Source organism: Equus przewalskii, chromosome 3 (assembly GCF_037783145.1).
Source record: "Equus przewalskii isolate Varuska chromosome 3, EquPr2, whole genome shotgun sequence".
Lineage (NCBI taxonomy): Eukaryota > Metazoa > Chordata > Mammalia > Perissodactyla > Equidae > Equus > Equus przewalskii.
In genome coordinates, this window is record NC_091833.1 from 60,900,421 (window position 1) to 60,918,598 (window position 18,178).

Consider the following 18,178-nt stretch of genomic DNA (forward strand, 5'->3'; position numbering starts at 1 on the left):
ATTTGGAATGATTATTTCCTTCATGATTAGTCCATATGAGTGGAAGCCCTTGGTAAATTATGGGGATTTTTTAATAAAAGGGACAACTTCTTGGCTTTCCAAAATGTAGTGAAAGAGAACACTAGTCTTGAAGATAAGCCCCCAAACTTTCCCATGTTAGAGTAACAATAGCTATGGGAGATGTCTGGGTGGATGATATTGAAGGCATCCCCGCAGGGTCCTGAGCACCCCAATATGATGGGGGAATGCAGGTTAGAATTCCTGAGCTCCTGGGGAGGTGCAGAGGTGGCTGACCAGGAAAGACCTCAGCAGTGGAATTAGCGAGACAGGGAAGGAGTGGATGGAGAAGTGGAGGACACAGTGGTAGACCTCAGCAGCATATGCTAAAAGGACAGTGATTGAGGACAATGACCAGGATGACCTAGGCCGTGGTGGAGGTTGACAAAAACTCTCTTTGACCAAACTTTAGTCAGGTTCCTCTGAGCCCTCCTTTTGACTTGCATTGACATTGGTCCTGATGTGTCTGTGGCCTGCCCAGCCCAGTTTTAGCAAAGAAATGTGATAAGCCACCCTCCCACCCATGATATTGTACTGCCAAGGGGTGTAGTCTGCCCATCACAAGACATGCCAATAGTCAGGAGACAAGGTGGTAGACAGAAAGGGTTTTTTATTACAGTTTGCTAGCAAGGGGGAAGATGGCAGACTAATGTCTGAAAGAAGCATCTTCTGGAACAAAGACTACAGGCCAGTTACATAGTACTCTGGTTTCTGGTTGGGGACAGGCATCTGGTCCTAGTTCCTGACAGTCTTTTGTTTTACTGGATATGCATCAGAGACCGGAGCAATGCCCTATACCTTGATCTTTCAGTTGTCATTGATGATGGCTATCAGCATAGACTTTCTGCCCAAGGGTCATCACATTCCTAAGGAACTCAAAAAAACAAAGTTATCAACTCATAGCAACTGGGAGGGGCCGTAAAATCTACAGAGCATGTCTGGGTTAGTTAATCAGATGTCATTCAAAGTTACCATATGGTTTCTTTTCTACAATATATTTTCCCATATGGTAACCTTGTGCTGAGACAGTGTCAACATCTGATCTAGTTCCTCACCCCTTACCTTTGATGCATAAGAACTTGGTCTGCCTTCAGCAAGAATCCTTGGGTCAGTTTAGCAAGAATCCCCCATCCTTGATGTCTCCTCTTAGTGATTTTCCATCCACTGACCCTCTTACCCTGCTCCTTGGCTATAAATCTCCACTTCTCCTTGCTGTATTTAGAGTTGAGCCCAATCTCTATCCCCTGTTGAAAATCCTTACTGCTACAGTCTTGAATAAAGTCTTCCCTAACATTTTAACAAGTCCCGGAGTTAAGTTTTTCTTTAATGGGATAGAAGAGAGCACAGAGATCCAATGCACCCCACCTATCCACCACCTGGTGCCGAGATGTCACCAAGCTTTCCCCAAATCCAGATGCTATCTGGGAGTAAGGCAGTGAGTAAACTCTGAACTGAAGGGAAATGCACCAAGGAGCCTGAGTAGTGAACCACAAGAATTCAGTTATCTTGAAAAGGTACTGTTAAGTACTCCTGTTTGCAATGAACATTGGGGCTCGTAAGCCAAGTTCCGGTATGGAATAGTAAACAAAGTTGTAGGATGTTGTATATCTCAGCAGCTTTACTTCACTCGAGAACCACATGTTTCTCAAAAATTTCACCTCTAGGATAATTTAATGTTTTGACCCCAGCAAAATAAAATGTACCTTTTGCAGAAACTGATTACTATCTATGAACAGAGCAATTTCCCTATCACACTAACCCTGTGCACTTTAAGGGGAGTCCGGGGGCTGCTCAGACTTAATTCCTTCTTGGAGTCCTTCACCTGAACATTTCTTGTTTAATAAAAATGAGGCATCGATTGCCTCAGGTATGCTTCCCCACCACCTAATTTGCATGTCCTTAATCAGTACCTGATTTTTCATTCTTCAAAAAAATCCGGTTCACGTGTTTATGAGCTCTCCTACGAATAGCCAGAGAAGTCTGTCACACTCATTCTAGCTCTGCAAAACAGAGTGAGCTGGTGTTCATCGGGCAGTGAATGTCAGGGGGGAAAGAGGCTTCTCCTACCAGCTCCGAGCACTTTTCAAATCATTTTGCGTTTAAGTACTTTTCCCCCTTGTTTCTAAATAGAAGAGTCAGGGTGGGGGAGGAGATAGTAAGGTGCTTTGCTAGTCAGATTTGGTTGTAAGCCAATAGCTTTCCCCGGTGAAAAGAGAGTGTTAGTCCCTTTACAGCTCCGGGTCTGGTAGATTTCTGAAAGGCCAGGGAGCTCATCAAGGAATTACGCCTCACTTTGGGGGTATAACGTTTTTCTTTCCTTTGCTCCTGTAGGACGATGGTAGTATTTCAAAAAATTAAGGAGGGAAGTGATGTGTAGTAAACATATATTTATTGCTATCTTTTGCTAGCTCTCTGACATGCTGACCCATTTTCTGAGAATTCTGTACGTAATCTGTCAGTGTATATTTATAGTTAAAAGAGCTCTTTCTTTGGAAAAAAAAGCCCCTTTGTACTGGAATCTTGAAGGAAAAATGAGAGTTTAAATTGGGTGTATTTAAAAATAATCCACTGAATCAACAGATTTGGAACAACGTGTCATCAGCCATTCTTTCTCTCACTCTAGCCTCTCTCAGTCACAGAACCAAGGGAAACTCTGAGGCCAGGAATATATCTTCCACTTGAAACAAAAATTCAAGGATGAGCACCCTTGCACTGGTGTGAGATTGAACTAAATATCTATAAAATCCCTTCCAAATTTGAGATTCACTTATTCAGATAATTTAAGCTCCTAAATTTTGTTTGACATTAATTATTTGAATAATTCCGGGAATAACATTTTGAGGTGTATGTATCATCCAAGTTCAAAGTCACTCCTTCAACTTGTAGCTTTCTTGAGATGTTGTTAGTGCCATGGAGTTGATTCTGACTCCTAGCCATCCTGTGTACAGCAGAGCGAAACCCTACCCGGTCTTTTTGCACCATCCTCTTGCTTTCTGGTGCTGTATCAAACATGCTCCCCTGCTATTCACAGGGTTTTCATGGCCGTTATTTGGAAATGGGTGGCCAGATCCTTCTTCCTAGTCTGTCTTAGTCTGGAAGCTCCAGTGAAGCCTGTCCACCATGGGTGACCCTGCTGGTATTTGAAATATGATTGGCATAGCTTTCAACATCACAGCAACATGCAGCCACTACTGTATGACAACCCACAGATGGGTGGTGTGGTTCCCTGACCCGGAAATGAACCCGGGCTGCCATGGTGAGAGGGTCAAATCTTAACCACTAGACCACCAGGGATTGCTTTTAACCACTACAGGAACTTCTAAACCATTAATTTTCACCCTTCAAGCAAAATCCTTCCCTCTTATAAGGCTCCTATCCTCAGATTTTATCACCTTCCTTGGCATCATTTAAGTCTGCTCAATCCTGGTCTTTCTTTGTGGTCTCAGCATTTTCATTTTCCTCAAATCATCATCACGGATGACTTCAGGGTCCATGGCTTTTAATAATCTACCAACCTGGCTCCGAAGTTTCCTGATATCCTTCACTTCAGCACCGTCATCCGGACTGCAGAAATCTATATCCATGGGCACACCTATGATCTTATTTCATACAACTGTCCCACTTCGGGAATTCTAAAGTCCATTTTACTCTAAACTCCAAACTTCCAAACTCAAACTGTGTCTGTCTTTGACCTCATTGAAATTCTTGACTCAACCATTTCATCCCAGTTTTCACCTCCCTTTAGGACTTAATTTTCTTCCCTTTCAATATCTCTTAGTTAAGATTGCATTCCACTACAGAAAATAGAAGCTTCAATGAGGGGTTTAGTTTAAACAAGTAGGTGCTTATTTTTCCCATATAACAGAAAGCTCAGAGGCAGGAGGCTACTACAGGAATTTTAGATGCTCTACATTTATTTCCTAGGGCTGCTGCAACAAGGTACCACAAACTAAGTGACTTACACAAGAGACTTTTATTGTCTCACAGTTCTGGAGGCAAAAGTCCAAGATCAAGCTGTCATCAGGATTCATTTACTCCCATGATTTCAACATGACTCAAATCTCTACCTACACCTCCCCTAAGTTCTGATCGTTGTGTCGAACTACCTACCAGACACTGATTCCCAGTATTCCACAGGCATCTTAAACTCAACTTATTCAAAACTGTATTTCTCATCTGCTTTTCCTCCTTTCTTTTCCACCTTGGTGGAAATGGGTCCTGCATCATCCCACCTACTGTTCTTTTCATTCCCACCACTGAATGATCACCACGTTTTGAGGAGTTCCTATAACTAAATTGTCTTCATTTTACCTGCTGGTCCTTTTGTCCAGATCATTATCTTTTGCTGGGTCTAGAGAGATAGGCCTAACTGATGTCCCTTTCCCCTGTCTTACACCCCTACAATCTATCCTGCAATCCTCACACCACTGTCACGGTGCCTGTCAATTCAATTATACCCGTGCTTGAAATAACTCCTGTCAGCATGACACAGTCCACATTTTTGGTTCACTGTGAAGGCCCTATATAGTCAAGCCTCTGCAGCCTTCTCAGGCCTTGATTCTTGCCCTCCCTCCTATTTCCACACACAGTATGCTCCAGCTCTATCAAATTATTTGCAGTGTTTGGTGAAAAGAAAAGTCAATCTTCTTCACACATACATGCCTTTGGAATATATCCGCCTTGACCAGAAATGTCCTCTTGATGATGATCCACTCACCCGAAGCACTTCTTTATGAAGATGCTCCTCACCCCTTCACCATTCCTCCGGGAGAAATGTCGACTCTCTTTTGTCTCCCTCCCATATGCTTGTGTCAAAGATTCTTTATGATACTTTCTTATTTCTATGTCTGCCTTTCCCTTCTAGACTCTAATGAGATTGAGGGCAGGGACTGAATCTTGTGCATCTGTGTGTCCACAGCATCTCCAAAGCCTGGCATGCAGTTGTAGGAATGTATGAGCCAATTCCTGTTTAGCGCAGTGTAAAAACACACTGAATTTAAATTTAACAGATGAGGCTCAAGTGTTGGCTCCACCACTTATCATCCATGTGACTTTGGGAAAGTCATTTAATCTTTCTGACTTCCAGTTTTTCAATGTTTTTTTTTGTAAGGAAGATTTGCCCTGAGCTAACACCCATTGCCAATCCTCTTTTTCACTTGCAGAAGATTAGCCCTGAGCTAACATCTGTGCCAGTCTTCCCCTACTTTGAATGTGGGATGCCTCCAGAGCATGGCTGATGAGTGGAGCAGTTCCATGCCTAGGATCCGAACCTGCGAACCCCAGGCTGCAGAAGAGGAGCGTGTGGAACTTTAACCACTCGGCCACGGGGCCAGTCCCCTTGACTTCCAGTTTTATATGAACATTTTCGAACTCTTTCTTGTGCTAACTGGTACATTTAAACCAGAGGGTTGACCTGTCCTCCCCACCCATTGGGAGCCTCCAGAGACATCAAGTATGTGAAAGCACTTTGTAACTGTGAAGATTTATTCTAGTGGCAGCTGGTGTTTTTGCTGTGATCAATGCTTAGATACTAGCAAACATTGATGAAAATAAGAGCGCTGATGAGTGGCTTTTGGACATAATGTGCATTTGATACTAGTGAGAGTAATGACATGCATTGATTTTCATTAGCTAAGTAGTGTTTGTAACTCAAGATTAATAAATAAAAGGACTTTTTTTTAATGCCTGAGCAGGAAGGCATATTTGATTAGTTTTCTTTCGAGAATACCAATAGTTGGAAAGAGGTGAGAAATACGCCCAAAACACTAAATCACATGATTTATTTCTTCATTTATTTTAAATCTAGTTAACATCCAACTATATTTAGATTCTCTTATTGGAAGTGTGCAGAATTGTTTCTTCTATCTTGTTAACTCATTTAAGCAGACACACTTCATCAAAGCCAATTTCACTTTGATACTGGCCATCAGAGTATGTATTTTTATATTTTGTATGGTATTTTGCATTTTATTTCTCAAGCTTATGGCCAAATAGTTAACATTCTGACCTCTGTGCCATAGTCCTGTCTTGGTAGGAGAAGCTACTTCCTCGCATATTATATGTTCTAATGTTTCATTTGCCCATGAGATTATGATGCTCTTTCTTTAAACCCTTTTCTGAAATTGATGGCAGGAACTATCTATGCTTGAATAAATTCCTCTTAGCAAACTTGTGAGGTAGCTGTTATTTACCTGAGGTCTATAAATTTCCATTTCTCCTCCTCTAGGTGTTTCTTCTTCTGTCTTGCCACACTCATTTTCTCCCCTCACCAAACACTCTGCATCCTAATTCTCAGCCCTCTATAGCAAAGCTGTTTCCAGAAAGGGAGACAGTAAGAGTGAAGGTTGTTATTATGGGCTGAATTGTGTCCCCCCTGCCAAATTCATATGTTGATGCCCTAACTGCCATTACCTCAGAATGGGACTGTATTTGGAGATGTGATATTTAAAGAGATGGTTGAGTTAAAATCACCCAGAATCCTAATCCAATCTGCCTGGAGTCTTCACAAGAAGAGGAAAATGGACATCCAAAGAGACACCAGAGGTGCAAATGCACAGAGAAAAGAGCTTGTGAGGACACGGCAGGAAGACGCCCATCTGCAAGCCAAGGAGAGAGGCCTCAGAAGAAACCAACCCTGCTGATACCTTGATCTTGGACTTCTAGCCTGCAGAACTGTGAGATAACAAATTTCTGTTGTTTAAATCATCTTGTCTTGGTGTTTTGTTATAACAGCCCTAGCAAACCAATAGAGTGAAGTAGGAAGCATCTGGCATCTTGTGTGGTTGGAGAGTGGTAGCTGAGGAGGCTGGAGAAGAAGGTAAGAACCAGGTCATATGGGCCCTTGTGTAACATTTCAAACTGTATATCGTGAGAAATGAGGAGCCACTTTCAGTATAAATAGTGAAATGGATTGCATCAAATTTAAGCTTTGATCACTCAGGCTGTAGTGTATTGAATGGAAGGGGTAAAAGGGAATACGGGAAACCAGCTGGGCACTTGCTGCCAGCTTGGTTGTGATTGTGGTTTGACCAGGGTGTTGTCCGTGCAGATGGAGAAAAGTGGATGAATTTGAGATGTATTAAAGAGATAGATCAAGGGGCTGGCCCAGTGGCGCAGCAGTTAAGTGTGCACGTTCTGCTTTGGCGACCTGGTGTTCGCCAGTTCGGATCCCAGGCGTGGACATGGCACAGCTTGGCAAGCCATGCTGTGGTAGGTGTCCCACATATAAAGTTGAAGAAGATGGGCATGGATGTTAGCTCAGGGCCAGTCTTCCTCAGCAAAAAGAGGAGGATTGGCGGCAGATATTAGCTCAGGGCTAATCTTCCTCAAAAAAAAAAAAAAGAGAGAGATCATGTGTTAGTTGTCTATTGCTTTGTACCAGATTGCTCCCAAAACTTAGTGATTTAAAACAACAAATATTTATTATTTCATAGTTTTTTTGAGTCAGAAATTTACGAGCAGATTGGTTGGGTGGGTCTAGTTCAGAGTCTCTTATGAGGTTACAGTCAAGGTGTGACTGGGGCTGTGGTCACCTAAAACCTTGACTGGGGTTGGGGGATGCAGCTCCAGGTGGACTTGTGTGGTCTTTGTCAGGAGGCCTCAGGTCTTTGCCAACTATTGGCTAGGGGCTTCAGTTCCGTGCCTCTTGGACCAATCCATAGGATCAGCTTGAGACTTTCGTGGCATGGAGACTGACTTCCTCTAGAGCAAAAGATCTAAGAAAGATTATTACTAAAGAGTAAAGATGCTTTAATGACCTCGTCATACACTGTTACCTCTACTGTTTTCTACTCATTAAAAATGAGTCCCTAAGTCCAGTCTACATTTGAAGGCAATGGAATTGGCTTCTATCTTTTGGAGGGAGGAGTGTGAAGAATTTGTAGACATTTTATAACCATCACAGACAAGACGTTGTTGCTAACGTCCAGGCTAGAAGCAATGAAGCTTGAGATAGTGGCAGCTTGATATAGTGGCAGCAGGATAAAACTGAGGGAGGATAAGATAAGTTTAGGAACTAGAATTGCTGGAACTTGGTGATTATGAATATTGTAGGTGAGAAAGATGGAGGGAAATTAGGATTTCTGGCTTGAGTGGTTAGTTGGCCTTCACGGAAATGGTCACCACAGAAAGAAAAGCAGGTATGACAGTGGTGTGAGGAGGGACAACATGCCATCCTGATGGGACATGTTGAATTTTGCAGGGCCCGAGGGACATCACAGTGGAAGTGTCCAGCGGGCATTTGTTTATGTCAGCCTGGTCTGGAGATTTACATCTGGGAAGTTACGGCCATTCAGAGTGTCGTAACACCTGAGAGCAGTGTTTTTCACCCAGGGATTGCTTGGGGAGGAGGAAGCGCCATGGGCAGAAGATGGAACCTGGTGGATTACCAGTGTTTAGGGAATGTCCAGCGACATAGGAACCTAGGAAAGAAATGGAGAATAGCTGTCAGAGAACCAGGAAAGTGCACAATCCTGAAAAGAAAGCAAAAAAAGAAAGTTGCAGGTTGGAGAGAGTAGTCCTGTTTTTAAAAACGTCAATTATTGACATTCAGGCACCTGATAGCTGTTCAGAGGTGCTTTTCAAGCCTTGTAGGGGTTCCCAAAGTCATGTAGGAGCAGTAGCTTGGTGTCCTCTTTCATTCTTGGCTCTTAAAACCTGATTCTACTTGACTTGAATGTGGTCTTTTTTTCCCCTGAGAAAGTCAATCAGTGCTCTCTTCATCAAAGCCACATGAGTTCCCTATCCTTGTCCACACCCCTGAAACTGTACTGACTGAGGCTGTAGTCTTGCTTTAGGACCTTAAGGAGCTAGTATCTTAACCTAAGCCAGTGTAATAATAGTACTCTTGTAAGAGTTGTTTCTTTAAAACTTCGTTTTCAAACTCTTTCCTTGGATGTGATACCTTATATCTGTGATATTATATATACTTATATAATATATATATAAAATACATATTATATAAGTGATGTTTGCAATTCTTGGTTAGTTCAGTATGTTGTTTTTTTGCTTTTTATTGGTAAGGAATATTGGCCCTTAGCTAACATCTGCTGCCAATCTTCCTGTTTTTACTTGAGGAAGACTGTCCCTGAGCTAACATCTGTGCCAATTCTCCTCTATTTGGTATGTGGGGTGCCGCCACAGTATGGCTTGATGAGCAGTGTATAGGTCCATGCCTGGTATCCGAACCCACTAACTCCAGGCTGTTGAAGTGGAGGGTACGAACTTAATCACTAAGCCACCAGGCTGGCCCAGGTTGGTTCTGTTTATTAAGGAATTATAGAATCTTAGATTTGGAAGGATCTTCAGGGATCAAATCAGGTTTCTTACGGTTTAGGAATCCCTTTTGTAATTCTCTTACCAAAATGATCATTCAAAGTGTTAAAAGACTTTCATGAGTTCATTGCATTTCAGGCAGCCCTTCCAATTTTGGTCGGATCTCATGGGAAGTTTTGAACATGACCTTGGCGAGCCCACAGTGTACCTTTGTGAGAATTAGAAACAGGTACTTCCTGCAGGAATGTGCAAGGCTTAGCAAGCTGGAGGCACCCATTTGAGGAACTGTTATTATGATGCCCCTTTTGGGCTGTTCATACTGTGGGTGCAGGGCTCACTACACTGTTGGCATCTTTGTGCAAAGAAAAAGGTGAACTGAGTGAGACTATGTGGCCCCATCTCACCCTCTCAACCAACACCCATTTGTAGTGCACAGACTGCAGAGCTGTGGGCTCTAACTTTGTCTTCAAATCAATCTCCCTGTGACCTTCACTCATTGATTCTAGTTCTGTGAACTTGAGAGGATGGGATAAATTCCATTGCCTTTTTTATATCATTCAATATCTGAAGAGAGCTGTCACATGGTTACCTAAGTCTTCTCTTCAGGGAAACTTTCATTTTCTGCTGAAAAGACATGGTTTTGACACGCTACAATTCTGTTCTCTCCCCTGTAGATGGAATCCAGGTTGTCGTCTCCCATTCGAACTGAGCAGCACACTCCACATGTGTTCTGGTTAGTGAGGTAGAAGTTTCCTTTAACAGGACACTCGCTGCAATTCTATGCACAGACTTCTATGCTTTCTAGGAATGTAGGCTGAAAGAAGATTCACTTATTTTTTTTCTGCCAGCTGCATTATTCAATTGTCGTTTAAAATACTTTGGCCTAACGCACATCTCAACTTAATTACTAGAATCTAGATTCAGCACTTTTTTTTTTATCTCTGTTTAGTTAATACCTCTTTGCTTATATGAAGAGTTTATTACTCAACAGATGATAGTATCCTTATCCTCAAAGAGCGAGCCATTCATTCTTTGGGCACATTTTAGATTTTTTTTATGATAAAAGCACCAATACTGATAACAAATTCTTTTAATTTCCTTAGCATATTACAGACCAAAGCCTCAGTTCATTTTTATAATATTGGCACAGTGTAGGGCACCCTCATGTTTTTTCCTTTTTATGTTTCTTCTGCTCAGATGGCTGCACTAGTCCCTTGACTAGAATCTCCTGCTGCATTTGGCTGTTGCCAGCTGTGGCATCACTGTGTTAGCCGTAGTGATGCTTTCTGCATGGACCGAGCATCTTGAGAACAGCTCTATGACATCTTTGGAAACTCCAAATGCATTAGAGTGCAGAGCATCCTTTCTTCAGAGACAGGAAAAGGAAGAAAGGAAGCATCCACTAAAGTCAGAAGAAATAATGAAGACTGTCCAAAGTGAATGTGGAGGGCTATCTCATAGTGGCCACTCTTCCTTGTATGGTGACACTCCCTGTCTAGCTACTAGCTAGAAAAACTCAAAGACATCTAATTAAAGCATTTAATTTTACCCCAGGAGACTTTGTTTCATTGTGAGCTAGTGAACAAGTACATGTGTTGGCATGAAATGTTTCACTACTTCCAAGGAAACCAATATCTACTTTTGAAAAGATTCAGCTGTGAGACCAGTGGGTGAACAAAATTTTAGGGAAGTGTAAAGCAAAACAGATTAGCAGCCTTAAACTTCAGGTCCATTGAAAGACACCTGGTCCTCCAATGTCCTTGTGTTTGATCTAATGGATGATATTAATTTCTTTGGTTGTTTATTTAATAAGGCCTGCTCTCCATAGCAGCCTAAGGAAAACACAGGGTGGCCAAGTGTATAAGGATGAGTGTGGATTCCCCTTTCCCCGTGTGGGTCTAGCTCAGTTTGCTCTGTTTTAGACTGACATCTGCTGGTCATGAACGATCAACCAATTGCCCTCGCAGTGAAGAATTCTACCAAAGCAAATGCGTGGCCATTTTGTCTTCAGCTCTTGCCAGTAAATACTCTACAGGATCATTTATTTTCATTTTCTGCTGTACATAAATCAGAGTGGCTGTGTGAATTTGACCACACTTATTAAAGTCTTTAAAAATACTTAAAGTATTTTGACTTAGCCCTACTGTTTTAAAATGTATCTCAAAGAAATGCATGCAGATTTATGCATAAGCATGTTCCTCAAAATGTAATTTATAATAGCAAATTTGGAACTAACCCAAATGTTCAAAAATAAGAATTGTTAAAATTAGAGTGCTCCATTACACTTTAGAGGAACATTTAATGACACAGGGAAATATTTATGATATATTATGAAGTAAACAAACCAATTAAAGAACACATAAAACTTCACAATCCTGGTTTTCTGTGTATTTCCTGCTTTCAAAGGCATGAACATGTAATATTTTTGGAAGCAGAAAGAAAAAAGATCATAAATATTTTATACATGTATGTGATTACCTGCGTAGTAGAGTATCAGTACCAACCTTTTCCAAAGTAACAAGTCCTTTAAGATATCTCCCCTGGAAGTTTCTCAAGTAAACATGCTCCTATAGAATGTTGACACAAAAGGTCGTGAACAATTGCTTCACTGTTCTTGGGATCAGGAATAATCCAGAAAGCTCAAGCATGCAGCTGCCACTTAAGTTTGCTAACGAGTCTATGGCTGAGACAAAAAGCACGTTATTTCTTGCGTGACCCTAAAGACTCATTCATTTATTCTAGGGCTTATATTTTGCTTCCAAGAGTTGTTGGTGAGGATGTGGAAGAAGATGCAGTTCAGATCACCATGCAGTACATGCAGTAACCAGAGCTCTATTTTATAATTGGACACAGTTCATTTCTTAAAGCATTTTTAAAACGTAGCTTTGAGATTTTTCTTTGAACACTGAAAGGCCCACATAGAATGCTTTGCTTGCTTCACTGGGTGGTTAGCCCAGAAAGAGAAGCTTGAAGGATCTTATGGATTTTCTTAAAAGGAGCTAGGAGCAGCAGCCCGTGGGTCCTGGGACCAGCTGTGTGGCTAGCCAAATCCACTGGGTGTTCCTCTCACATGGCGTTACCCTTCACATTTGTTGCCTTAATAAATCTGGGCATGATTTCTACATACATGGTTAACATTTTGTCTACCCTAAGGGCACCAGGTGGCAGCTCCAAGAAGAGGAAAATCATTTTCAGAGCTCCCTGCTGGCTCAATCAACACTTTTCAGCTCTCCTAATGAGCTGGTTAACCTCTTTTTTTCACTTAGCCATTTGGTCAACAAAACTTTGATGGCTGTTACAGGAGTAGTTTATGATTTTCACACTTACAGCTTATTAACACTATTGCTGTTAGATTCACAAACAGGAATTCAACTAATCCTCCAGCTTTAGTTGGAAATATATCTCCTTATGGATCTTTCACTACACTAATTCTGCTAAATTCCTGGCTGGGGCAATGCCAATGTTGCTACTTAGTCATTTTCAAAGAAATAGAAATGAAAGATCACGGGTGTACATTAACCTGTGTCTGCTTCTTAAATAAATGTGCAATGATAAATAGACTTCATTATTCCTCTGACTATTATCTTACCACACTTTTAAAAGGAATGTGCACAGTAGATTATGGTAAAGTGAATATTAAACACTTAGTTATGGAGTAGCTCTTCTTGTGCTGGTCTTGTTTTAGGGATTCAAAAAATACTCATTGGCTGTTTTTATGCATTGGTGTTACTTTCTTTTATCTAAAACATTCTAAAATAACATTCACTGGGAGATATGAGTCAGTGCACAAATATTCAGTTTACACATAGCCTTTTGGGAGTATATCAAGGTTAAGTTCTGTTGTGATGTAGATCTTTAAGACGTGGTGGATGGAGTATACCAGTGCCAAAGTTACAGAAAATCAATAACAGAAGAATTTGCTTTTCAGAGTTAAATCTTTCTTAAGTCTCATGTGTTCTGACTTCAAATAAAATTTTAACCTTTAAGAAATTGCTCCCACTATCCTTCTTGTTCATACATGTGGCTACTTTCTGAGGTTTATCATTCACCAAAATTTTAGGGAAAATTTTTCCTTCTTTTTTTTGATGAAGGAACTTAAGCATAAAAACATGATCTTTTGCCAAAGTGTGTTGGGCCTAAATTATTGGCTTAGAATTTCAGATATTAGAAATTCATGAACTGGAAATAAAAAGCAAACTACATTTAAGTGGGTCTCTTCCCAGGCTTTATAAATTAAGGAATAAAGTGGGGAAAAAAAAGAATATAGACTTATAAGATATGTTAGTATAATAATACTCCCATTTACTGAGTCCCTACTGCAGTTTGTTTTTCTTATTGCAAGTTGTGTATGTACATTAATACCATCTAATTGCTCCCTGCCCCCACTTGTCCTTATCTCTCCAGTTAACGGTGCTATCCGATAGAACTTACTGTGTGGATGGAGAAGCTCTGTATCGGGGCTGTCCGATATGGTAGCCATGAGGCGCATGTGGCTATGGAGGACTTGAAATGTGACTACTACAACTGAAGAACTGAAGTTTTAGTTTTACTAAATTTTAATCAATTTCACCTTAAGTAGCCACATGTTGCTATTAGTAACTATATCTGATAGCACAGTTCTAGTCCATTAACTGGTTTTATTATCCTCATAGTACTTAGGACAAACTGCAACTACTTTTTTCATTTATTTGTTTCCTTGTTAATTGTCCATCTTCTCTCAGTAGGTTGTAAGATGCCCGAGAGACCTGGTTTTTCTTAGCTATATATATATATATTTTTTTTTTTTTGAGGAAGATTAGCCCTGAGCTAACATCTGCCGCCAATCCTCTTTTTGCTGAGGAAGACTGGCCCTGAGCTAACATCCATGCCCATCTTCCTCTACTTTTTATGTGGGACGCCTACCACAGCATGGCTTGCCAAGCTGTGCCCTGTCCGCACTCGGGATCCGAATCGGCGAGCCCCGGGCCGCCAAAGCAGAACGTGAGCACTTAACCACTGCGCCACCGGGCCGGCCCTTCAGCTATATTTTTATTACCTAGAACAGAGCTTGGTGTGTAGTAGGTACTCAAATTATTTATTAAAAATACACAAGACTGTTATTATTATGCATGCTCAACAGATATCAGGAGCAAAGAGGGAATATATTTTGTGGAAGGTGGCAGGGATTTGAACCTCGGACTGTCTGATGCAAGCTTAGAATCCTTTCCCTCCTCCGATGGGCCATAACTGCGTGCATGGCTTCACTGCAGACCCCTGATAGCCAAATCCCAAGGATGGAAACTATTTTGGTTGTATTAACACCAAAAGCTGAGCAGTCCGTGACCTGTAGTCCGGGACGCCAGGACTCTTTCAGGCCTTTGGGTTAAGGCCCTCTCCCAGACGTTTGAACTCACATATATTACTTTAAAAGATAATGTTTTAACCTAGAATTTCCCAGGCTGTTCAAATCACTTAAGAATTCTGATGCTCTTTGAGATGTTATGAATTACTCTCCTAGGGGAGAGGAAGTTTCTGGAAATGTGTTTTTCCTAAAATATATTCACAATATATATGTAAGAAATAAAAAAAAAAATTCTCAGCTGTTCTTATCGTTTTGAGATAATCTGCTTAAGAAAAAAGTGAGTCAAAAGTCCTAAGAAGCTAACATGTAGGAACTCCTGAAGTTGGCCTGGGTGTTGATGCACACTAAGGACTTAGAAACGAATCTTCAAGGTAATGTAGACCATCCGTTTATGATTGCTTGTCTGTGTTGTCTGATGTGGTAAACTTACAACAACACATTTGCAATATTATCTTGTTTTTTTTTTGTTAAACACTCATACTACACAAACGTATTTATTATTTATCTGTGCCTAAAAGAGACGATTTAAATAGAGCATCCAAACTGATTAAGATAAGTCAACTCTTTCAAAGAGAGAGTGAACAACTGTAGTTTCTGCTTTCTTGAAAATTGAGAAGTATGCTTTAAAAGGTGAAGGAAAGACTTTTCAATGGCCAAATGTAAGACTACCTGAATGTTGGGAAACCTCAGTTTAATATTCTTATCTTTGCTGCAGTATACATGTGAGAAAACAAGATTTTCATAGAGTGTTGTATTGGAAACAAAATAGAGGATAAGATTTAGGGCTGAGTCTGATCCAGGCTCCGACATGGCAACAGCATTCCTAATATTAAGTAGTTTGTAACTGACGCAAAATACTATTTTTGTTTTAATAGTGACAAAATGTAAAATTAATGATGTTTTAACTTGACTTATATTGTCTTTATTGTTAGAATCAGCATCACTTAATATATTAAATTGTTTTTTTGTTCTGTTATGAAGTATATAGAAATGCACATAAATTAATTTTACTCATTTCTTGAGGGAAATAATGAACATCTTTGACCGTTTTTGCCATCATTTTTTAATCTTAGTGTGCATTATGTCTTACAAACTCCTTTTGGGGTTTTGTCAATACATTAACAGTTTTAAAGTGTTTAATAGCTAAATGTGTTTAGGAAACTTTGCTTTAGCCCATTAATACTCAATAATTCGGCAACAGCTGGCTTTCTTTTATGGGGAGTATGACTCTGCAAAGCAGGATGAGTCTGTTTGGACCAAGAGCCAGAGGAAGTTGACTAACAAGTACAGAATAGAGAGGACAGGCCTTGGTGACATTTCCTAGCGGGGGCCTAGGATGCTAAGGGGGCAGCAAGTGGGCACCTGGGAGAGAGTTAGAGAGAAAGGTTTGGCCTGGCTTGTGTCCTAAATCCCCTTATGAGGCAGCAGCAGATCCAGGCTTGGGCTGGTTTGGATTTGATTTCTTCCCAAAATTAAAAACATCATTTTTAATAAAATACCTTCTCCTTCCCCTCATCCCAAATTTAAACAGTGTAAATTAAAGACCTTTTTGTGGCTTTGTAATGTGTCAACTTGACTGCGTTGTGCTATGGTTCCCAGAAATTGCTTTCCTTTATTCTTCTACTTAGGGTGGGCCACAAGAGATTCTCGTGTGAGGCGTCGAGGGCAGAAGGAAGCAGCAGCCACTTTGTAGCTCACACGCGATGCTGCTGGTCTCCTGAGTCACATCCTTGGTGGGGGCAGCAGCTGGGCCTGTAACTGCTCCACTCTCCTGCACATCCACTGATGGCTTCTTGGACTCCTGGGCTAGGCATACGTGTTTAAATTTGCGACAAAGCACTCTGGTTTCTGTTGGACACTTTTGCGCAAAGGTCAGAGGCAAAAAGATTTCATGCTGTGCAGCCTGTGCTTGCTCTTCCTCACCTGACATCCATCTTCCATTCTGACTGCCAGGTTAAACTCCTGTGACAAATCTGTGTGTGTGTGTGTGTGTGTGTCCGCGTGGTATGTGTGCGTAATTAAATACATATGGGGAATATACGTATATATATTTTTTCTAGTGGTCTGCTTCTCTGATTGAACCCTAACCGATTCCTTGACCCATTCCAGGCCTTTCTCCAGAGATCCCCACTGTGCTAATGTTTTGCCACCATCTAGATTCTTTGCTGTGCATTTACCTGAACATCTCAGGGCACATTCAACATGCTTCCCACTGTGCCAGCTGCTTTCACGTGATTTAGAAACAAGAATGGAGGCTCTGGCTGTTTATGACATCTCCTTTGAAGGGGCATTTCATTGATATGAAGCTGTGCTTATATTTCTCCATTTTATTTGTGGAGCTGACAGTGATTGTTCCTGTTTTGTTAGGAGTTGATCTAATTAAGGTTTTCTGCTACTGACAGTTTCACCCCCATTGCTTGACTTCTGCAGCAACCATTGAATAACACAGATCATCTGAATTCAGAACGAGCATTAAGAAACTCATCCCTCTGTGGGTCGGCCTTCTCTCTTTGCCTGGTGATGCCTACTTTCCTGTTCTCCTTCAGGTTTTACGTCTCCTAGTCTACCTTTTAGGTCAAGGGTGAACACGCTTAATTTCAAACCAGGAAAAAATATTCATTCAGATATTTCTTACTTTCTTTGATTATATTATTTCACTTTTGTTGGCCTCAGTGGAAGTCCACGGTTTGGGTGCAAAATCCAATCAAATTATTGAAAATCTAAATTATGTAAGTCATTGTAGTAGGTACGGTGGGAAACTCTATGGAATTATAAGGAATAATCTTTGTTTTCTAGTTTATAATCTAGGTAGGAAGATAGGCATAAATATGTAAAAACTTAATTCATAAGAAAAGACTTAAATTACAACTCAAAAAATTGATGAGATGTCACAAAATACTATATAATGGATTGCTGCGTTAGAGTGGAAGATTAGAGATGTTGTCTTCCACTGGTTTGGGGATGGACCTGGAGAGCGGGAGTGAGGGGAGAGTAAGCTGAGACGCTTCTTTCAAAGTCTTCAGCTGCCAATGCTCTTCCCCAACTGGACTGAGAAGCACTGGTTGAAAGAAAAACACTTCATGGGGCCGGCCTGGTTGCGTAGTGGTGAAGGTCACATGCTCCACCTTGGTGGCCCAGGGTCTGCTCACCTGGATCCCGGGCATGGACCTGGCACCAGCATCCCACATAAAGTAGAGGAAGATGGGCATAGATGTTAGCTCAGCGATAATTTTCCTCACAAGAAAAAAAAAAAAAGAAAGACACATCAAATATATATGCTTAGCAAAACTAAATTTCTCCTTTTGAATTATGTCTCATCACTGCTCCACACCTCTCCACAGCCTCCTCCTGTGTCCTAGGTCTTTGCCCAACTGTCCAAACCCCAAAGAGCACAGGTTTCAAAACCACTTTTACTTATATTCGGCTATAGAATATCAATCCACTTGCTTTCTTCTAACGGTACTTTTGTCTTCATGATTATTTTTAAGTTTACTGTTTGTGTTTAAA